Genomic DNA, 24,706 nt, shown 5'->3' on the forward strand with positions numbered 1-24,706 from the left:
CTCTGTGGGCATCCCCTGAAAGGGTGATGCATTAAGAAGCTGCATTGCAGATCCGGGAGATAAAGGGATGTCAGTACCATGGCAAGTCTGCAAAGGAAGTGAAAGGCGAGTGACTCACAGGAGATTTTATTGGGGGGCTGCCTGAAGGGGAAGGAAATGAGAGGCAGAGAGGAGAGGAAAAAAGAGGAAGAGAGCAGAGAGGAAGAGGGCAGAGAGCACAGAGCTTGTGCTCACAAGCTTTGGTTTAAGAAGGGTTGCATAGGGACATGTTGGGTGCTGATTGGCAGGGCGACTCAGGAACAGCAAGTGGACCCTGAGTCCTGCAGGAATTGGCTGAGAAAACCTTTGAATGTGGCACTCTTGGGCTTGGCGCTCTTCGGAGAGGAGGGGGAGGGGTAAGGGATTCAGAGATCTTCTCAGGAGACTGAAACTTAACTTCAGCGGGGAGTCTCCCATACACCCAACAGGAAGCCTATGGGAATCAAACAAATATAAGCTGAAAGAGGCTTGTGGGTTGCAACTAGCAAAGCCACAGAGCCCTTGGAGAGAACATCACAATGCCATGACTTAGATGCTGGATGTGGAACTACAGGTCTTGTTTGCTAGCTGAATTTCAGTTCTGCTTTGTTCCCACAGATACCAGTCTTGGGGACCAGGAATGGATTCTTGTTCCCCTGGTGCTGAAGATTAAACACCCCAAAATGCCGAAGCAGGCATAGAAAGCAAGTTTAAGGAAAAACTTGCTTTTTACTTGCTTTTCTTCAAAGAGAAGGGGGCCCAGAGCTGGGTGTCTGAGGGAGTGGGTGTGTCTTGCTCTTTTGTAGACCACATAGAACCCCACTTTCTCTTTCTTCTCCACACATGTGCCTAAGAGCAGGAAGGAACAGGAGCACAGGGGGTGATCCTTAGCAACTCCCTGTGCGGGAAGTGTTGTTAGTGCAGAAGGACTGGGACAGATGCAAATTTTATGGGTCAGCTCAGCACAGCTTTTTTAGTAAGGGATGGAGTGATGCCTCTGATGGAGCCACTTTCCTGGTGGAAAATGAGACAACAGCCAAAGGCAGGGGTGGGGGTGAGGAGGGGTTAGGCTTATATAGGTTATACTAGAGGTGACTCGATTAATGAGCATGTCAGTTTGACTCTACTTCCTGGGCCAGAGGGAGGGCATGGGTTAGTGGGTGTGGGTCAGTGATCAGTACTGGGATTATCTTTACTGGGCCAGATGGAGGGTAGGGGTCAGTTTAAGGTGGGATTAATTGCACTGATCAGGTGATCAGCATGGAGATCTGGCCCAAAGAGGTGACTTACCAGGCTTCCCAGGACTTGAAGCAGTGCAGGGCTACAGACCCAGAGTTGCTGTGACCAAAGGATACTACTATCTTCTGAGTTTTCATGGATCTCTCTTATTGGGAGCCATCCAGTCTACCTATCCTCCCCAGAATCTCAGATTCTCCTGAAACCTGGAGAACAAATGTGTAGTGGGAGCCAAAATACCAACTCCTACTGGGGGGCCATGTGGGACATACAGTGCATGCAGTGGGGACAATGACCTCCAAAGCCTTGACTTGCTCCTAGTCTCCCAGCACTACCTCCTTCCCCGGGCACTGTCCCATGGCCAGGAACCTCACACAGAAACTCTCTGCTCAGGACATCAAGCACACCAGGCCCCTGCTGTCCAGAGGAGGCTTTAGTCCCCATCCCACTCCAGCACCATCGACCACCCTGGGACTATCCCAAAGCCAGGGAATTTGCATGGAACTCCTCAACTTCCATCCCCTCCGGTTGCCAATCCAAAGAGTGAGCTGGACATTTAGTCATGTGGAAAACATGCCCCACTCCGCACCTACCCTCCAGATCTATGGATGCAAGATGTGGCTCTGGAGCTGTTTGGGACCCCACATCCTCAGAAAAGGAGGTGTAAGTCATCAGGCAACAACAAGAGGACAGTAGAGGGGTGGGGCGTGTGTCCTCGGGGTGGCTGCCCTTCAGATGGGGTCTGGGTGAAATGTCACCCTCACTGCATTCTGCACCCCAAGGGCCAAGAGTCCTCCTCACTCGGGATGGTTCCTGCTATTCCTCAGAAAAAGGAAGGGAAGGGGAGGGGTTGGGGTGTGTAGAAAGAGGGGGGATGGAACTGAGAGGGAGGATCGGCATGTTCAAGCCTGGTGGGAAGTTGGGCCTTGTTGGCCTTGTATCAATGGGACAAAGGCAGTTTTATAGGAAAACCTTCTCAGACTTCTGCCTTCTGCCAGTGAGAACTGAGAAACATATCTGGAGATGTTAGGCCCCAGGGTGCACAAGACTCATGGGGTCTTCCCTCCAGATTTAGATGCTCTAATCCTGGGAGAAAACAGACCAAAAGCTTCAAGAACCTCACTCAAAATGGGCCAAATGAGGCCCATTCAAAATGGCCTCATTTGATTCAGAGATCTTCCTCTGTGCATCCCTTCATGATCTTGTCCCTTAAAAACCTCTCTTACCAGTCCACTGAGGGTTCTCGACTTGATGCAGAGAGTAATTTTTTTTTAAAAAGGCATCTCCTTGGAATTGGCTCTGAACTTTGAGGGCTGGTGGCTTCCATGTCTTAGTGTGAATAACCCTGAGATTCAGTGTCACTGACTCCACTTCTAGGGGAAAGCTTCTTTCCTGTTGCCTTCCTGGGAGCAGTAGCCAGCAATTTCCAGTTTTTCCCTGGAACCCACCTGATGGCTGGCTCTAGCAGCTCCTGGCATTGCTCTCTGTCATTCTCTTATCTAGCCAATCTGGGCTAGTCAGGGAGATCAACCCAGTTTTCCAGCCAGTACGACCAAGTTCTCTACTTGACCTTCTCTGCTTGACATAAAAGTCATGGACAGACAAAATATGACCATGTTAATGGAGCTTCCTTAGGACCTAATCTGTTCTAAAACGGGAAGTGGTACATAAGAACATGGGTAACTTCACTCAGCATTATCTTCTCCAAAGCCATCCTTTTACCTGCAAATGTCATGACTTTATTCTATTTTAATGCTGAATAAAATTCCATTGTGTTTATATGCCACATTTTTTTTATCCATTCACCCACTGAAGGGCATCTAGGTTGGCTCTACAGTTTAGCTATTGTGAACTGTGCTGCTATAAACATTGATGTGGCTGTGTCCCTGTAGTATGCTGTTTTTTTGTTTTTTGTTTTTTTAAATTCCTTTGGGTACAGTCTAAGGAGAGGGATACCTGAGTCAAATGATGGTTCCATTCCCAGATTTCCAAGGAATCTCATACTGCTTTCTACATTGGCTGTACCAATTTGCAATCCCACCAGCAGTGTATGAGTGTGCCTTTCCCCCAGATGCTCTCCAACTCTTATTGTTGTTGTGTTCATTATAGCTGCCATTCTGACTGGAGCGAGATGATATCTTAGAGTAGTAGTTATGATTTGCATTTCTCTGATTGCTAGAGATGATGATCATTTTTTCATATATTTGATTGTTTGTCCTCTTCTGAGAAGTGTCTGTTCAGGTCCCTGGCCCATTTGTTGATTGGGTTATTTGATTTTTTGGTGCTTAGCTTTTTAAGTTCTTTTTATATTCTAGAGATTAGTGCTCTATCTGATATGCAAGGGGAAAAAATTTGCTCCTTGGATGTGGGCTCTTTGTTCACCTCACAGATTGTTTCTTTTGCTGAGAAGAAACTTTTTAGTTTGATTCCATCGCATTTATTGATTCTTGGTTTTAATTCTTTTGCTATAGGAGTCTTACCAAGGAAGTTGGGGCCTAATCCCACATGATAAAGATTATGGCCTACTTTTTCTTCTATTAGATGCAGAGTCTCTAATTCCTAGGTTCTTGATCCATTTTGAGTTAAGTTAAATGGATGGTGTGGAGAAGATAATGCTAAGTGAATTTAGTCAATCTGAAAAAAAAAATGCAGAATGTTTTCTCTAATATAAGGAGGCTGACTCATCGTGGGGTAGGGAGGGGGAGCATGGGAGGAATACATGAATTCTAGATAGGGAAGAGGGTTGGAAGGGAAAGGGAGGGGAGAGGGGATTAACAAGGACACTGTATGATGGACATCATTATCCAAAGTACATGTATGAAGACTCGAATTGGGTGTCAACATACCTTATATATAAACAGAGATATGAAAAATTGTGATATATATGTAATAAGAATTGCAATGCAAACAAAATAAAACAAAAGTACATGTATAAAGGCATGAATCGGCATGAACATACTCTATATACAAAGATATGAAAAATTGTACTCTATATGTGTAATAAGAATTGTAATGCATTCTGCTTTCATGTATTTAAGAAATAAAATCAATAAAACTAAAAAAAGGAAAGAAAAATTTAAAGAAGAACTTGGAGAAGTAAGTTTATTTGAATTCAAAATGTGGGCTCAATCATGCACAGTGTCCTTCCATATATCCCCAGAATTTTTGCTGAGGCACGGGCAGGGGAGGGGCTCCTCACACATTAGATTGAGAACTGCTGAAGTTCCCTGAAAGCATAGAGTCATCCAGAGGGACTGCAGGGAGGACTCATCCTGGATAGACCTGCTGTGGAAACTAGAGTCTCCACGAGCCTGTGAGGTCTATGGCAGCCATGGCCACTGAAGACAGGGGCACAATTTTTAACTCTTAAGATCACTGGACCTTTCTTTTTCACTTGGAAGGAGAGCTGTTTTTGAGTCTTTCACCCTCTGTACCATTAACCTGTTTTGTAGAAGTAGGCCTGGGGATGGTATTTTTCTTAAAGCTTCTTTCTGATTCTGTGAAAGATGCTTGATGGTGGGAGTGGACAGATCTCCAAATGGCCAAGACCTCCCTGAGTAGGCTGCTTGATGAAAGGACAAGGCTTGTCATTCAGGGAAAGAGACTTCATCTGACACCACGCAAGAGCCACTCCACTCATTCATGAAAGTCTCCTGCAGGAGGCTCCAAGTTCTGTAGCCAGTGTGAAGAGACCAGGCAAGTCCCAAGGGGCACCGAGGTGGTAGTGGGTGGGGGCCTCTGTGCCTTCCAAGCGGATGGGATACTCTAGCCCCTGGCTTCCTGGTGTGTGGCCCTCCCACATAAGGGGAAGAAGCACAATGCCTGCTGGGTCTCTTTGGGTTTTGGAAACCACCTGTTACACACCTGGAACACTGTTGCACACCGTGTACCAGGAGGCTTTCTGTAGGTAGGGAACATAGAGGGCTCTGAAGTGACTTCAGGTTGTAGTAAAAGCAGTTCTATCATAATATGGAAAGATTGCTGCTAAGATTGAGCTTGGGAAAGGCCAGAGGGCAAACATCAAGCCACTCAATCAAGGAGTCCAGAGGATGCTGCTGGCAGGAACCCGTGGGGGTCTCCACCACCGCTGTAACTCTCAGCTCACACTAGGCCACACTGTGACAGTAGGCCATGACCTGATAATGGAGGAAGAAGGGAAAAAGCAAGCTTGGTTCATAAGGTGTTGGCTCAATATGTAGGTGTCAGCTCCTAATGGACAATCACCACACCATAGACCTCCTCAGGGGAATGTGAGGTTAAGATATATGGTAAACTCGTGGACAGCAGAGGGAAGCATGGCCAGCTATTCAAGGCAAAAGAAAGACTGACCACAGAATTGTTTGGGATGGAGACATTAGAGTAGACATAGGGGAGTTTGATGATTTCCCATTGCCTATTGTAATGGTCTCTACCAAAAAGCAGTGACCACAGGAGAGGCACTAAACAACTAGACAAATAGCCAAAAGAGATATTAGAATGGACATAGGGGAGACTGGTGATTTTCTATCACCTATTGCAATGGTCTCCACCAAAAAGCAGTGACCACAGGACAGGTATTGCACAACTAGAAAAATAGACAAAATTACTTGACCTGCTTATAGCACCCATTCAACTACCATCTTTCTCCAGAATGCAGGTATGCTCTGTCAGCTGCCTGAACATGGTGACATGTCCTCAGCAGGGAGATGTCATGTGTCTAGGAACCAAGGGCAGGAAGCAGTTTGGCCTTAGTAACTATCACTCACTCAGACTTCTCCTCCTCACACATCTGGATTCTGTGGTATTAGACACCTTCATGTGCAAAGCAATAGTGCTTCTTCAATGGATGCAGCCAGGGAGCCACTGAGCAACAAGCTAATGGCACTGTAGGAGTCTCACTTCAAGAGACCAGCTGGCAAGACGAGGAGCCATTCTGGTAGATGTGACTGAAAAAATCAAGAGAGAAGCAGATAGAAATTTGCTTATAATCAGGGTCAGAGAAGAATGTATTTTGCATCCTGATTATGCCCCTGAGTCTCCTTGGTACACCACTATATAATTTTGACAGTAAAATGTCGAGTACAAAATCTATCACCTAATAAAAACTTGGTACCAGGGGCTCAGACTTCTCAAGGATGAGGGTGTAGGCCATGCCACTCAGCAAGCTGCTGAGATGAGGAGAGGTGGTAGGTATAGGCAGAGTGAGGGCATCAGTTGATTCTTGTTTTGTTTTGTTTTGAGAGAGAGAGAGAGAGAATGAATTTTTTTTCTTAATATTTATTATTTTCTAGTTATTGGCGGACACAACATCTTTGTTGGTATGTGGTGCTGAGGATGGAACCTGAGCCGCACGCATGCCAGGCGAGTGTGCTACCGCTTGAGCCACATCCCCATCCCCCCCCCTTTTTTTTAAGAGAGAGAGAGAGAGAGAGAGAGAGAGAGAGATCAGTTGCTTCTTTAAGAGCATCTGAAGTTCTAAGTTCTCCATCAAAAGGGACTCTCCAAATTCTCAGAAGAGCAGCTCCCAGAATTCATGGAAAAGAGGGTCTGAGTGATAAGCTTGGCACACTGTAGTGGCACTGTGATATGACACCGAGTCCCCTCGAGGATGTGAGGATTTATTTTATTAGCCACTGAGGATGTTTCCGGCAGGAACTTTAGCTGTCACATCTCTTCAGGAAATGACCTTGCTGGAGAGTCTCACCCCTCCAGGGACAGCCATACGGGATGGATGCCTCAGTGCCCACCTCAGCTTTGAGTCCTGTGAGGCTGACTGAAGACTTGATGGACACTGCACCTGTCATAGGTCTGTTTGATGAAGCTGTTGCTTCAGCGTCCATTTTTAGGCCTGAAATCCATTGTTTTAAACCAAGTTGCACCTCATCCCCTTTAACTTCATTAACACGTGTGTGGTGATTTATGTTTCATCCTGATTGTTACTCATTCTACAGCCTACCATGTCCCACAGCTGCTGACAAAGGTGGAGCACGAAAGTCCCCAGCAGAATCATATGAACTAGTTCTCCATACAACAGTCCATGGTTCTCAGTCCCCATCAGGAAAACCTAAGTAAAACCCCAGTAAAGGCAGATTCCCACACGCTGCCCACCTCTCCCTGTCTCCTTCCTCCCTTCACCCAAACAGTTGAGACCAGAAACCTCCAGCTTCCTTCAGCCTCCCATCAGCACCCTGAGCTCTGGGGGACTGGTTGGTAAGGAATCTCTCCTGTTTTATGCAGTTTTATGTTTTATTTACTCATGAGTCTCCCCTGAAAAACACTTAGGCCCTCTTAGAGAGGGGATATACTGGTAGGAGTGGATACATCAGACGGAAACCCAACAGCATGTGCCAAGGTTCTTCAGTGGATGCAGCCAGGGAACCACGGAGCCACGAGCTAATGGCACTGTGGGAGCCTCACTTCTTGAGAAATAGGAGTACCTGAGAAATAGGAATACCTGAGAAATAGGAGTACCCGAGAAATAGGAGTACCTGAGAAGTAGGAGTACCTGAGAAGTAGGAGTACCTGAGAAGTAGGAGTACCTGAGAAATAGGAGTACCCGAGAAATAGGAGTACACGAGAAATAGGAGTACCCGAGAAATAGGAGTACCCGAGAAATAGGAGTACCCGAGAAATAGGAGTACCCGAGAAATAGGAGTACCTGAGAAATAGGAGTACCCGAGAAATAGGAGTACCCGAGAAATAGGAGTACCCGAGAAATAGGAGTACCTGAGAAATAGAATACCTGAGAAATAGGAGTACCTGTTCATAGGTCAGACATTTGGACATCAGGTAGGACAGGGTTAAAGCTTATGGCCACTCAAAAGGCAGAGATCTCAAAAGCAAGTTAGAGAGAAACTAAGAAATCAAAACAGTGCCAAAGTCTAATTCCTCCCTCTTTCCAATCATTTTCTCTTCTCTTTTCATTAGGGTTTGTAGATGAGTTATCCCCAAGAGCTCCTGCAGTAATGCAGTACTATTCAGAGATGAGATGATTAGATCATTATCTCTGTGACCACATCAACCCACCTACTTTGAATGCACTGAGTGGTAACTGTAGGCAGGTGGGGAATGGCCAGAGGAGGTGGACCACCAGGCTTGTGTTCTAGAAGGGTTCATCTACCCTGCAAACCCCTTCTCCCTTCCCTCTTTGTTCTCACTCTCTGCTTCCTGAGTCTGCCTGAACTGAGAGGCCTCCTCAGCAGGGCCCTTCTGTGATGATGTTCTGCCTCACCTTGGGCTCAGAGCATCTGTGGCCTCTGAAACAGTGAGCCTAAAATAACCCTTTCCTCTAAGTTGTTCTTGCAGGTATTTTGGTCACAGTGACATACAAGTCGACTGATACACGTTTTCAAAAGCAGTTTCTAATAAAATTCCCGACACTAACATGTTAGGGTGTGCTTCTCGGGAAACAGAACATGTGACCGTCCCACTAATATCTGATCGTCCCCGTCCTCTGTGTGCACTCTCTCCATACGTCTCCTCTGAATGACCCAATCCCAAGTATGAGGACATGGGTTTCACACACGTCACGTGCCCATTCTTTCACAGAACCATTACTACTACCCCTTCCTCCTGGCAGTCCACTCCTCCAGCTTATATGTTAAATATTCTAATTTGTTTCTGTCTTGTCCCTTTATGCTTTGACTACTGATAGTATTAGAAGACTAAAAGGGAATTATATGATGACCATTATTAAAGCCTCTCATACACGTCCACAGGACACACAGTTTGTTCCCTGACTTCTCCACAGATGCTCTTTGACAAACCTCCAGGGAAGAGATAAGAGAGCCGACCTGGGGTCCACCACGTCTTCCTCATTGATCTCCAGTATTCAGCTGTGGCCACGGACACTCCCAGGTCTGCTCAGGTTGAATTCTCTGAATAGTTCAAAACTCTTTGCCAATCGTGTTAGAGACTGTGCTGCAGAGTGTTGGAGGGTATGTTTACCTTTTTATTCTTTTTCATTTCTTCTCTCTTGATGGTCATGGAATAATTGAAAATTGCCTGCTAAAATAATAGAGAAATCAGAAGGCCTCAGCAGTACTGAGGTCAAAAATAAATATTTGGAGATGACATTAAAAAAAGAAGGAAAGTACAGTTAAAAGGTTAATAAGAAAAAAATCACTGCATAAAGCTTCCACTTCCATTTTTTAAAAGGTAGTGTTTCTATGTGACAGTGTTGCAAGGAAACAGGACAAATGTGAGATGCCTCAAGTATAGATAAAACAAGAATAAAAAGAGTGTGTCTAAGAATGTGAGTTAGGTAAAGATAAACAGCCATGCATTTACACCATCACTTTTGCCTATGTCACTTTTAAGCCATTTCTGCTAGTGCTAATAGGGACCAGAGAAAATGTGTGCTTAAGGACAAGAGTTGTGAAGTATCTAAGCATCTCATTACTTCAGTTACATGAAAATAACAATCAATATGTAGGATAGTGACTGAAATTCTGAATTACAGTATTTGGGGACCACTTAATAAAATCACTGAAGCACAACTTGAGACACTGGAGTAAAGATGAAAAAAATTGCATCATAAAGCTTTTTATTTATTTATTTTTTTGAATTTACAACTCCAACCTTAAAAGGAAAATGATTGCCATTTCTTTGAATGTGAATCCTCAACCAGTAACTAAGAAAATTCTGTGTGATTAAGGGGAGATTGTGTGCATCTGTGGAGTTGAGTCTGCACAAGAGGGCTGAAACAGGCTTCGAGCTGCCTTGGATTGACTGGCTCAGTCCTACATCACCCTCTCCTGACTCTCCTTTCCCATTTCTGGGAACTTTCTAACTTCTTTCACAGCTCTTCACCTACTCACTCTCTACATATTTAAGGTCACCTCTTGATGTATAGGTTCTCACTGGGTCATCTCATACCATTCTCAAAGGTGTAATTGCAACATATCCAAATCTGTACCTCTGTTCTGACCTCTCTTCTGAAGCATACAATTCAGATATTCACCTGCCTACTGAGCACATCTAATGGAAAGGCCCATGTGCAATTCAAATTAAACACGAACAAAATCAAACTGACTTCTGATCTCCTTTTCAACCCACCTCCAAACTGGCTATCATTCACACAGGCCTCTCTCAGTGAGTGACATTAAACAACCCACTTGAAGCTGCACCATTTTCCTCCAGCCTTTCTCTTCTCGGTTTAAAAGCTAAGCCTTTTTTCCTTCCATGGCTCTGCTTGGGCCATGGAAGCCTTTCTAACAGTTTACTTTCTTTGCAAATCTTTTTTATTTTTTGGTCAGTCTGAACCATCTGATATACAAACCCCCTACAATAACATCCTTGATGTTTTTACATTACCATAAATAAAGGCCACAACACAAGATATGAATTTCAATACCCTTTATTAATACACCTAATTGTTTTCTGAAAACCCTCTGACATCATCTGCCAGGTCCCTGCCAGCATCCCTGGGCTTCTTGGCTTGTAATCAGTTTTCTCACTGCCCATGGTATTTCTGTGCTCATTCTACCTTTAAACTCCATAAATTACAGTTTAAACCTTAAGTTTCCACCTCTACAGTGCCATGGTAAGGTACATACTCAATTATCCGCACCTTCTGTGGCATACGTAATGTCATACTATATTGTACCCATTTGTTTTATAGAACCTTTAATATTTTAATAATTTATATGTATCTCTCTCTCACTAATTTATCAGAAATGCTAGACCATGTCAAATTCATATTTGCATCTTTTATGTTCAGCCTATTTTCTTGCTTATACGACATGCTTTTTGTGTGCATTGAATACCTTAATTTACTTTTTTTTTACAGATGTTGATGAATCTTTATTTTATTCATTTATTTATATGTGGTGCTGATAATTTAACCCAGTGACTCACATATGCTAGGTTACGTTTTAACATTGAAATAATAAAGACATTTTGAAACTAATATTTTGCTTGACATCATATTGCCCCTCTAAAATACTCCCCTGCTATTTTTAAATTTCAAAATCTATTCTGAATACCTTTCATATCAGACTCTTGCTCTGCAAACTCTTGGATGTCCCAGCCAACTTCAATTTTTCATTATCAGCCAGTTCATTTACCTTCTCTTTCTATGCTGTCTTCAGTATCCTTGGTCCCTCAACTGCTCTGCTAGAACGTATTAAGTTCCCATCCCTCATGACATGATGCTTCCAAGCCTATTCCAAATGCAGTTTACTATTTGTGATGCTAAACTAATGAAAAGAAATTTTAATTCCTTCATAAACACATTCTTTGATAAATACACATTTTGAGTTAATTGTTTTTTGAAACTTTAAAAGCCTGAAAATTGTATTTTATAATCTGTAAAATGAAATTTGTTTTGACATAGTATTTCACTTATTGTAAGCTTATTCTAAAACTTTATATCCCTTGATATAAATTACATCATTTTCAGTGTTGATGTGTACATTCATATTCAATGTCTTTGATTTCACATAATTAAAGGAACTTTTCTTTGTTTGCTGTCATATTTTTCCTGTAATGAAACTGGCTTATTTCATAGATCTCTTTCAAGTTTGGCATTACTCAATTTCATGTAATTCATATCAGTCACAATTATGAAAATTAAAATTTAAATATCTAGCAGAAATAATGAGGTATTCAAAATAAGAATTAAATTATTAAATTATAAAGAGTTTAAGGTTAAAGTACTTCATAATGTTCTATTTTGTGTTTAGTGATGAGCATGCAAGTATATTGTTATTTATTAAACTATTTTGTATATGCCTTTTAATAATACATCTCTCTAAATACATTTATCTAGAAACACCACCTAAATTTTGTACAAATTTTTAACAGCTTATGAAAAAAAATATTTCAAAATGCATAAGATACCATTTGATCATAATAACAATAAAATAATGCACAGGGCTGGGGATGTGGCTCAAGCGGTAGCGCGCTCGCCTGGCATGCGTGCGGCCCGGGTTCGATCCTCAGCACCACATACAAACAAAGATGTTGTGTCCGCCGAGAACTCAAAAATAAATATTAAAAATTCTCTCTCTCTCTCTCTCTCTCTCTCTCTCTCTCTCTCACTCTCTCTCCTCTCTCACTCTCTCTTTAAAAAAAAATAAAATAAAATAATGCACAACTCAAAATTATAGCCATTCTTGTATGAATAGGATTATGACAAATTAATAGCATTAAGATTATCAAGCTATAAAGTCTTATATTGCAGTATTATTCAAATGTAAATAAATATAAAACATTAATTTGTATAAAATATGCAAGCATTTCTAACTAGAACTAATGAATGTCTTGAACTCATTGCCTCATTTTAAATCATTATACAATCATGTATGAATATATGCAAAATTTGAGTTTTTTAATTACCTTTCAATGGAAAGAGTAGCTATAGCATCTTCATATTTATTTTTCATTTATTTTTTTGTTCTTCAATCTGTTTATGTCTAAAGGAGAGCAGAATACATTTGAAAAAAATTCTACCTCAGGGAAGGCAGTTTCAACTTTATAAGAACATCAGAAAAGGTTAATGTGGTACTGTGTGGTCAATTAAACCAAAACCCCCAATATTCCACTTCTTAATTAAAGGAATGTTCTAAATAGGACATTCATCTTATCTTCTCTTCAGCAATACCCAATGGGCCTGGTTTGTCAGCCTAATGGTTAGATAATAGATCTCTATGATCCTGCTCTCTGGGTGCCTTCATGGTCAAGGAAAATTCATTTTTCTCCTGAAACCAGTATCCTTACTTTGAAATCAAATACACACACACACACACACACACACACACACACACACACACCATCTTATTTTAGACTCCTAACTTTTAGGTTGCATACAGGTGATGATGTGCCTTGGTTTATTCCTGCCGTGATGCTGTTATAGTTTGGATCTGGAATATCCCCCAAAGGCTCAGGTATCAAAATCTTGGTCCCCAGTGCAGAAATGTTCAGAGATGAGACATTTGGGAAGTGATTGGATAACAAGAGTCTAACTTCATCGTCTCCATTGATGGAATCATAACTGAATGGATTGTTGGGAGGTGGTGGAAACTGTAGGAGATGGAAACTAGTTGAGAGACCAGATCTTTGGAATTGTGCCCAGTCCCAGGATCTCTTTAAAATAAACCTTTCATCCTTTATGTTGATTTTCCCAGGTATTTTGTCACAGTGATAAAAAGCTGACTATAAATATGCCATAATTATTTTTAGAGGTGGCCTTATTTAAAGAGTGTGATAAGAAGAATAATAAGTCCCAAAATGCCTAATTCCTAGACATATATTCCATGAATACATTATGTTACATGGAAAGGGAATTTTGCAGATATGATTCAGAATATGGATCTTGAGATGTCAAGAGTGTCCAGGATTAACTTGGACCCAGTCTAGTTCCATGAGTCCTTAAAAGCAGAGAGTTGTTCCTATGAAGGTCAGAGGGATATGTCAAGATGGAAAGGGGGAAACATTCCAAGCACAGTATGGTCGACTTCTGTTGGCCAGTTTTCAAGATGGAGGACAAGGACCAAGGTCAAAGAATGTATGTAGCTGGGAACAGCCTTCTGCTCACTGCCACAGAGGACTGAATCCTACCAATAATGCAAATGAGCAAGGAAATGAATCCTCCCTTAGGACCTCCAAACAGGAAAACACACCCTTACAGCACGTTGGATTTTAGCCTGGTGAAATTTTACAAAATCACAAAACTGTGAAGTAATAAATTCATTTCAGACGTCAAATTGGTGGTGATTTATTCTAGCAGCAGGAGAAAACTGATACAGATATTTTCATATGGTCACTCCAGTTGGGAAGCTACATCAGGGCCAGAGAACAGGATACCTGCAGAGGGGAAGCCAAGATCATAAAGTCCCTTCAATTTGAGAGTCAGAAGAATGCAGAGTGTACGGAAAGGCAGCCTCTCCTCCTCTTTAGCATCTTTCTTGATTCCCTTAAGGTCTTGGAGAATGGGAGCATGTGGTGTTGGGGAGACGGCTTTCTCGATTTCTGGCCATCTTTACATTGTCCTCAAAGTATTCCTCATCTCCATCCAAGTCATGATTGAACCACAGTTCTCCAGAGTGGTCCCCGGACCCCAGTGTCTAGTAGGAATCTCCCCCAGGCTTGATCAAAAATTCTGGGGGTGGAAACCCAAACTCCACACTGTTACATAAATCCTGCAGGTGATCCAGATGTCTGCTAATGTTTGAGAAATAGGGACCTCACTCAACCTCTCTGGTCACTTTCTAAATTTTCTTCTTAGCTTCTCTAAAGTTTTCTTCAATTCCTGAGATGCCTCCAGGAATTAAACAGAGGCTGTTCTTACTAGGTTGCTGCCCCTCAACCTAATTTATTTTAGGGTACTGTGTATGAATGAGTTCTCACTATATCCAATAAGGTTCTTAATATGTCAAGTGCCCAATCAATGGAAAATAATTAAAATTGATGATACAGTAAGAACGTGTTTAATGAGTGGGAGTTCAAAAGAGGAGAAAAAGAATTCAATCTATTTGGTTTCAAATCTATTTTGTTTGCTGTCTACTTTTGAGCAAATTCATTTGCTTGCTAGCAGCAAAATATTGTCATGAAATATATTTTGAAAACATGGATTCTTAGGCCTTTTCCCTGCATATTTACATAGTTATATCCAACACTTATTTATTTTCCTAAGAGAGGTCCGTCCTTTCTCACTTTTGTCTAGAACTTCAGTAGTTTCCCAGGAAGCTAGGAGCATGCTTTTGAAATTAATAATCTAATCATCTAAATAATTGAAGGCTAATAACAGAATTAGGAAATTTAGCAATTGAAACTAGTTTTTAGAAAATATAGCTTGCTATCTTTTTTGAGATTAGTTCTGTCAGACAAATGTTAATGGGTAAAAAGAATCACTCACTGTACATAATTAAAATATTCGAGGAAGAATGGATGCAAATAGGACCTATAAAATGTTAGATTTTTAATTCAGCTTAATCCTGTGGCTTGCTTGTTTGTGAATGTTCTTTAGATTGAGATATTATTTATACAATGCTGTTTTAAAGCATTAATTCACAGTGTGATATATTTGATTATCTTAATTCTTATGGCTAATCAATGTTCCTTGTTATTCTAGAAAAAGTAGATGAAACTTAAAAGAATGACAATTACAAGCAAATAAAAATTATAGGAAAGTGTTTTGCACTGAAATCCACTTCAAAGCTCCTACACCTTGGAAAATGAAAGGAATGGGGGTTCTTAGTGTATATTTGTGGAACTAGTTAATTTGGACTTCTCATGTACTCATGAGAAATTCTAAAGTAAGAACTGAGGTAACACTTTGTGCTACCTAAAATCATACTTAAGACAGTGAGGGGAAACTACAACTTGTTGTTGACTTTTGTTTTACTCATGTCTGAAAGTTTTCTGTATATTTTGTCATTTTATAATAGCATTAGTCATTGAAGTACCTTAGTTATTTCTTTTTTTCCCCTGTAGTTCATAGATTTGTCTAAAAAAGTACATAGATGTGTATATGAAAAAATGTCATTCACTGCTGGAAAGTATTCTATAAAGACTTGCTGCTGCTTCTCACTAGTGAAGAGAAACCAGTTGCTGTTTGATTCTCTAAGATGCTGGATAGGCATTACCTGAGGAGGAGGAGAGACGTAGAGTGGAAATGCTGACTCACTGGGTGACCAAAGGACAAATAAACATAATGTCTCTTTTGACTCAGTTTCCACAAGTGAAGAATAAAAGATTTGCTCTTGGACTCTGTTGATGAGCCTTCCATCTTTTCTGCCTATGCCTCTACTTCTTTGACCACATTAATTAAAGATGTTCCTGCTGTGTTCCCTGACACCTAGATTCTTCAGAGCTCTTCTCCGCCACGCCACACTCTCAGAGTGTTTGTGATCCTGTCGACCAGTTTGACCCTACGCCTCTTAGGGGACTCTTGAGTGACCTTAAGCCATAAATTGATAACAGTGCTGCTGACTCCCATATATAACATCAAAAAAGTCTTTTTTATTTTTATCTCTAGAAGCTTCTTTTGAGAATATTTTCAGAAAAAAACCCACTATGGCTTCCCTGGGAGTTGGTATCATAGATGAGAAAATTTTCAGAATATAAAAATTGCAGAAGATACCTTGTATAGAAACAGGATGGAAATTTAGAGGATTTTGAGGGAACAGTTCTGCTGCATCTCAACTTGAGTTCTGAATGCATTTTATATGGGACTTGTTGCATTTGCTGCTTACAGAACCAAGTGTGTTTCTCTAAAGCCAAAAGAAACATCATGATAGATTTTCCTTTAAAAAAAATAGATGTTGGCAAAACTTAGAAATATTTACTTCTCTTTTTACACATCCTCAAAGCTATGAACAAAAGAAACTTGAATTCAAGTAAATCTGTGCCATATTTTCCTTAGGAACAAAAAACCACTTCGGGGGCACATGCAGAGCTTGGCCTCTGCGGCCCTGGGTTCTGGGGAGAAGATTGAGCCAGAAACCTAACTTGAGGGGCAGCCCTACCCCTCTAGCCGAGTTCCTGTCGCTTCCCCCCACCACCCGCCAGGCACTACCTTTCTCGTGGGGCTTAGTTCGTTCAAGCGCCCAGTGGTCTGGGCCGCCAGTGGGATGGTCACCGAGGCCCAAGCGCTCAGGGTGAAGGAAACTGGGGCACCTTGAAGGACCCTTCATGCCCCCCCCGCACCACCTCCAAGCAAAAAGCCTGGAGTGTTTAGCAGGCTGGTCACGTTGGGACGTGTTCCCAGACTGAGACTGTCGTTGGAGGAGCTAAGTCCTGACTGTCTACAGCTGAGGCCAATTAAACCATTCCTTTTCCTGATTGAAGATAGACACCGTGGTCACAGATATGTGGCACATTTTATGTACTGATCAGGCCATTGTGCCATACCAGCATATCTGTTTCTACTGATGGGGCTGTAAGCACCTCGCAGATTCCAGGAACAAGAGACCCTGGTTTGACCAAAGCCATTGCTTTGAAGTTGTTAAAGTCTGTTGGTGCACAATAAACAACAACAACGAAAACCACTTACACTATGAAAGAGAACCATCGGATGCCAGCACATTAGTGAGTGCGAACTTGAAGGTGTCACCTTGAAGGTGGGAGTGATCAGAAGGGCCTTATGCTAGAACTACAGGAAGAGAAGCCTTCATCTTCCTGTTTGGTTTCTAGACCATCTACCTCATCTAAAAGGAGAGCAATTAGTGAGACAGAAGAAAATTCAGATGAATTATCTGGTGAGTGACAAAAGCACCACAAATCTGATAGTATTTTCTCTTCCTTTGATGAAAGCCTGGCTCTGTGTGTAATAAGGGAAATATGTTGTGAAGGAAGCAGTAGCAGTGAATCCATAGTGATTTCATCAAATCTGAATATTGAAGATGGTGTGAGTGAACATTCCCGTGATTGGTTGGATCAGGACTCAGTTTCAGATCAATTTAGTGTAGAATTTGAAGTTGAATCTGTTGATTCAGAGGATTATACCCTTAGTGAAGAAGGCAAGAACTCTCAGATGAAGATGATGAGGTGTACTGAGTTACTGTGTATCAGGCAGGGAAAAGTGATACAGATTCATTTGAAGAAGATCCTGAAATGTCCTTAGCTGACTATTGGAAGTGTACTTCATGCAATGAAATGAATCCTCCTTTTCCACCACAATGCAATAGATGTTGGACCCTTCGTGAGAACTGGCTTCCTGAAGATAAAGGGAAAGATAAAGGGGAAATTTCTGAGAAACCCAAACTAGAAAGCTCAACACAGGCAGAAGAGGGCTTGGATGTGCTGGAGTAAAAAAAAAAAATGGAATAAGAAATAAAAAAACTACAGCAAATTATTCCAAAGAATCATGTATTGAGGAAAATGATAAGATCACACAAGCCTCCGAGTCACAAGAAAGTGAGGACTATTCTCAGCTATCAACTTCAAATAGCATTAGTTATCACAGTCAAGAAGATGTCAAAGAATTTGAGAAGGAAGAAACACAAGACAAAGAAGAGGGTGCGGAAACTGGTTTCCTCCTTAATGTCATTGAACCTTGTGTGATTTTCCAAGGTTGACCTAAAAATGTTTATGGTAAATCAGGATACCTTATGTCATGCTTCACATGTGCAAAGAAGCTAAAGAACAGGAATAAGTCCTGTCCAGTATGCAGACAACCAACTCAGATGATTGTGTTAACTTATTTCAACTCACTGCCTTGTCCTAAAAATTGGATTATATCTTTCTAGTTATAACCCTAAATATTTTGACCCTATGGATTTTATTTTTACTGACATTTATAAGGGAAAGAAACTCAAACTGTCTTCCTCTAGATTTCTTTGTAATATAATTTACCTACCTTGGCAGGAAAGTAGGTAATATGTATTCCCTTCTAGGAAAGTTTCCCTTCTGTTTATATTTTATATTTGGGTTTTAATACAATTTACATTGAATATATAGCTCATTTTTTACCCTCACCCCTCATTTTAAATGATTTCAACTCTCTTAAGTGAGAAGTACCTAATTTTCTTTTTTTTTAACATAAGGCATTTAAGTGCAACTTTCTTAGTACTTTTCATGTAAGGAGAAAAATATGTATAAGAAACATAATATTTATATTTTAGATACTCTGTGCTGGATGTGGTGATCCACACTGTAATCCCAGTAACTGAGACTGAGGCAGAAGGATTGAAAGTTCGAGGTCAGCCTCACCAACTTAGAAAGATCCTGTTTCAAAATTAAAAATAAAAAGGCTGGGGATATAGCTCAGTGGTTAAGTACCTGGGTTCAGCCCCTGGCACCAAAAAATAATTTTAGATACTCTGAAAGTTTCTGATCTTTTTCATAAGTTCTTTCATAAGTTGAGAGTTATATTTGGGCTATGTAAATAAAAATAAACTTATTCTACAGCCTCTGTTATATGTAGTAATGGGTAGGTAGTAATGAGGTCTGTAAAATATGGAATTGTCCTGAGAAAATTGTATTATTTTCTATAAGCTGAAAAGTGATTCTAAGACACTTTGAAATAACTTTTTGGACTAGGTTACGTGGTTCTTAATAGTTTCCTAAGTTTCAGAATTTGGTTTAAGGCTTGTTTTAGAAACCAGTGAATTCAGAAGTTTGATAAACAACTGTTTATTAAAACTAGCTGGAAAGGTTGTAAAAAAATAACTTTTGGAATCTATTTTATATATTTTAACTTAGGTATCCGTGAATAGCTCTGTTAACTTCTTTGGGTATCAGGAGATCTGGTCTTCGCCAAAGGCTTTAGAAAGAATAAATATCTACTCTGCTCTTTGTCTCTGCCTCTTAACAGAGAATATTTAGCTTGTGTTCTTTCCTAGGGGCAAAAAAGGGTCAGATACATTCTTAAGGCTCATCAATGTTTGCAATGATGAGCAAGTTAGAAAGAAAATAAGAAATGGATGTGTTTGCACCTCTGTTCTCCATAAAAGCTCTGTTCTTCCACCAAAACAAAACAACATCTTCTTTCAGGGAAACACCATACAAAACAAGACCTCAGTTTGAAGTCAGAAGTAGATTCCTATCCCAGTTCTACCACCACCAAGCTATGTGGTTTTAGGAAAGCACCTAACCTCACAGTTGTAAAAGTGATATTATACTTAACCTCTGGAGGTTGATACAAAGTTTGAATGAAATAAAATACATTACGCTCTGGAAAATGTGTATAATTGAATGTATTTACCATCTCTTCTAATAGTAAGAAGTCAATGGATTCTGAAAGATGATGTAGTCATAAAAACTAATAGTCTGAGGAAGACAGGATTTTTTTAAAGAAGCAATGGACCTGGATTAGTTCCAAACCCAGTTGTTTCTGTTGTAGAGATGGTGATGTTTATAAACTTGAGAGGCTGTGGCATGTGAACAGGGTGACTGCATAAAGTTGAAATGAGCTCTGTGTGGGAAGGGTGTGCTGGAATTTGAAACACAACAGTGGAGGTGTGAAATTATTTGTTCTTTGATATATTGATAGTGGTCATTTGTATTCTCTCTTCTCTCTCTTCCTTCTATGGACCCTAGGCCCCCCATGCTGAAGATCTCCTCAATCTCAAGGCATGTTTGACAGGGTGAACCATGACATCCTGTCAATGAGGACTCTAAGACAGAGTGAAAGAGAAGGCCCACGGCTACCACCAGGAAGTGGGCCATGTCCTCCAGAGGAAGTCTGTTAATGCCATCTGTCAGTCAGCAGGGGCAGGCTAAGCGCTGTAACAGCAAATCCCTGTCTCTCCAGGCCTTGAAACTGCCCGCTATTTCAGTTTTCTGCATTACGACTAACTGCCATCAAGGCCACTTGTGGACCCAGCCCACATTTCAAGGTGACCACACATGAAGGAAAGAAGGAACTTGGGTGTGTCCCCTCTGGCAACCCAGAGTGATGATGCCCTCAGCTACCCTCACCAGAATGGCTGTGGAAGCCGCTGACCTGCAGGGAGGGTACCATGTATGATCCAGTGGCCCCAGAGGGAGGAGAACCAGGGGAACGTGGTCCCTTTCCCAGAGACCAGAGACAGCAGAGTGCAGCAGAGGGCAGCTGGTGACTCAGAGGAGACCAGGGGAAGGAGAGAGGGACGTGGGCTGTCCTCTTGACTGGCCATGTGGCCTGAGGTTGTGACAGGGCAGTTCCCCTTTCTGGGCTTCCTGATAGGATCCTGGGATCTTTCTATTCTGATGCCTCAGTGAGCTCCCGCTCTGGGATCTGTGGTGGAGAACAGGACTCAGCCTCTGCCCCCCTGAGTCTGCATGGGGCAGGAGTGTGCTCCAGGCCTGAGTGTGATCCCTGGGCTCAACTGGACCTGGCAGGCCAAGGGAGAGTGAGGCAAGCGTGCCAGGGCAGGGGAGGATGCCACAGATGGTTTAAAATCAGGAATTCTGAGAGGCAACATGGTCTGGAATCGTGGTTTGAGGCAACTGAGTGTGCTCCCCCCAGTTGGGCTGACGGAGGACACACCACAGCTGGGCTGCTCAGACTCGGCTTCTCAGTTCTGGAGGCCAAGGCCGGCTTGCCTGGTCACAGTCTCTCCTCTTGGCATGTCCTCTAGAAGCCTCCTGGAGATGCAGGCAGAGAGTGCCGTCTCCTCCTAAGGCCACTCATCATGACCCAGGGCCACTCTGGCTGGGGAAGGGAAAACCAACCCAGGAGCTTGGCCAGCCTCAGGGGGAGACCACGGTCAGTGCCCTCTGTAGGAGCAGTGCTCATGGGCATGTGGGCCACAGCTGTGGTGGTTAAATGGCAGAACCCACAATGGGCCCAATGAGTGGGACAGGGCATGAAAAGACAAGGGCACACTCCTGATCTGTTCTCTGTGCTCAGGGGAGGACGTTTATGTGGGCTGACCATGACTGAGAGTCCTGGTCCCAGGCACAGGTCCTCGGGGGACCGAGCACCAGACCTGAGCCAGAGCAAGTCTGCACCATTCTGTACCTGGGCAGGGGTGAGCTTCACACCCACCCCCAAAACAATTCTACCTTCACAACACCCAGAGCTGGTGACTCCTGCCTGGCCAGGCTTTGGGAAGAGCTTTTAGAAGAGTATTCAAGGCTCTCAGTGGCCTCTCTGCACTTACAAAGTTCAAGCTGCCATCCAAGATCTCCATGATGGTGCCGCCACCTTCTGTGGCCTGGGCATGAAGCAGGGGCACCGTCCGTGAGTGTGCTGGCATCCAAGATACCCTGATGGGTCACGGTAGGTTGTGGGCTGCAGTCACACGGGCAGACATCCTGTGAGGAAAGCCCATCAGCACTGAAAAGGCGATGGCTGCTACTTGAATAGCTTCCGCTGTGCCTGGTGGTGCTGCCAGCACATTCTGGGGCTGATGATGCCCATCTGTTGAATAAGAGGTTTCTTCCCCACAGCCAGGACCTGAGCGGTGACCCTTCTGGTTTCTACAGTGGGACACGTGGGACAGGCAAATGCCCATCCAGGGCACCCCACACACGTCTGACCGGGTGCCTGGAGAACAGCTGACCCACTCTTCTTGGGCTTTGTGGAATGATGGTGACCTTTATCTCTCTGCATCATACTTTCCCTGTCTGTCAATCTGAACAAATGATTTGATACTTTCTGCTTCTAAGTACAAAGGCAGCCAGTAATTGGAGCAGGTGTGTGTGTGTGTGTGTGTGTGTGTGTGTGTGTGTGTGTGTCTTGGTGTCAACAGTTATGGTTTTACCAGGAGCCCAGATGGACTGTGGTTAATGCCTTTGAGAAAGATTTTGTTGTTATTTAAATTCAATAAAGTTTTCCTACTCTGCTTTTATTCTGTTGTTTGCTTCACTGAATCCAGTCTAGAATGTCTGTTTCTTTCCAGCAAAGCACAGCTATTTGAGAAAGAAATATGTTTAGATAATAGATTTTCCTAGTAAATACCAGACCAGGTACATTGTATTTTTTTCACAATCCAAGGACTTTGTTATGGTAGTGCACAGCACAATGGAATCGTATTTTGCAGACTTCAAAGTGAAGCTTGCAGAATAGGAACCTGAAACCTGTCCTGTGAAATCAGAGTCAAGACAAGTGGTCACACATGACCTCTGGCCAGTGAAGGAGCAGGGGACGTGGCCCAGGCCACCTGGAGGCATGCTTTGCAGTGTGGTCTTAGCTCCTGCTGCCCTACCCTGCTCCCTGCCCGGGCCTCCTGGGGCAAACCTGAGTGAAATCCGTGTGCATGGGATGTGGCATTCCTGTGTGGGTTGAGGGGAACATGTCTTTACCGTCCTGAAGTCTGCCCTTGACAAGGAAGGCTCCTGACCCACTCTCCACAGGGAGAAAGCCCAGGACAGAGATGGAGCAGGCATCTGACCACAGCATCCTCGGCACCGGCCACTGTGCACCCTACCCACCATGGGCCTGCCCCTCGGCAAGCCCAGCTCAGTTTGGGTCCCTTGCTCTGGCCATGCCCCCAGCCTCGTGGTGCTCTGCTGAGCAGCCTTCCCACCAGGCAATGTGCAAGTAAGTGTGCACCATCGGTGAGCCTGGGACCTCCTCTGCAGAGTCACTCTGGCTCTTCTTCTTTCTCCTCAGGAGTTAGCATAGCACTTTGAGAATCAAAGTGTGTAGTGAACAAGCAGTAAGGAAGCTCGGACATTCTGGAATGTACTCTCCAAAGTGTGATTCTGAGTGTTTGTGTCCTGGTATCATGGATCTGAGCTACGAAAGGGACCGATACCCTCCACCTGTGGGGAGAATAGGGGAATGCAGAGCTGAGGGCAGGATTCCCAGGGTTCACAACTCTCCACTCTGCGATTTATTGCTAAGACTGGAAATTATAAGGAAATCTATAGACATTGGGAAAAACAATGTAAAAACTGCCAACCATTCTGAAGTTAACTGCAAGGAATGTGTTATTAAGGTAGCAAGCAACAGAATATTGTAAATAATTCTGAAATGTCAATAGAGATAACAAGTGCTGCCTTGTGAATAAACAAGAGCAATCAGAGTGCGTGGAGTGGCTACTGCAATGGAGAACTCTGTCCTGCAACTGACTTTCACATTCACTGTTTACAGGGTCATTTGGAAAGTAATGGTTCTTCTTCTTATGTGCTCACTAGCTCACATTTAGAAATATTTCTCTTAAAATATTTCTCTCCTACTTATGCCATTAGAATCCGTCTCTGTATATTTAAATCATGTAAGTTCTTTTGTTTCTAAAAAAAAAGAAAGAAAGAAATGCAAGCTTAACATTTGTGCAAACAATGAACACTAAAAACAGAAATTGCAAGGTGAGTTACTTCCACCCACAGATGAATACATGATATTTTCCCAGCAGAAGTGCTTCATTCCCTGCACTGGACATTCTGACGCTGTGGGAGAGGTGCCGACACACCTCTGGGTCTGCTGCACAGAGATCCAGAGTGGTCTCCAGTGGAGGCTTTGAGGAGGTTCATGACTCAGGAAAGGGTGGTATGGGCACCAGGTGGCCTCCAGGCTGCCTTCCCTCACTCTCTCGCCAGCACCAACCTTGTTGCAGTCATGCTGAATCCTGATCTGGTTGAAGATGAAACCCTTGGGTGTGCAGACCTGGTCACTTGCTACAGTGTGGACCCAAGGCTGAAGGCCCGTGCTGGAGTGCTCAGTCCCCAGGACATCATACCAGGGCACGGAACGGCTTGCTCAGCCCCGGGGGGAAAGAGACAGAGGACCGTGTTCCAGGGATACTCCAGCTCCTTCCCCATGCCCCGTGGAAGTGAGATGAGCGCTGGGGTTACTTTGGCTCTGGGGTTCAGATTGCAGACACACTGAGGATTCCTGAACCCCTCACTCCACGGCTTCCCAGACAGCCTTGATGCGCTGGGAACAGCAAATGCAAGAAGATCTCATAGCAGTTGGGATATTCCCAGTGGGATGGGGCCGACACTGCTATGGGATCAGGAACCCCAACCACTGGATTGTGTGCATATCCATCTCTTTCCTCACTTCCTAGTTCTTTAAAAACAAGGAGCACTGGAATAAACAAAGGAAGAGCCTTCTTTTGATCCCATGTGGAAATGGACAGAATATATGGAGCCAGAC

General features: G+C 42.9%; 1 pseudogene; it reads left to right on the top strand.

Moving 5' to 3' along the window:
- Positions 1-18,425, top strand: part of LOC113201438 (E3 ubiquitin-protein ligase Mdm2-like) — a 31,467-nt pseudogene extending 13,042 nt beyond the window's left edge.
- Positions 18,426-24,706: the final 6,281 nt, after the last annotated feature.

The sequence above is a fragment of the Urocitellus parryii genome, chromosome 4 (genome assembly GCF_045843805.1).
Source record: "Urocitellus parryii isolate mUroPar1 chromosome 4, mUroPar1.hap1, whole genome shotgun sequence".
NCBI lineage: Eukaryota > Metazoa > Chordata > Mammalia > Rodentia > Sciuridae > Urocitellus > Urocitellus parryii.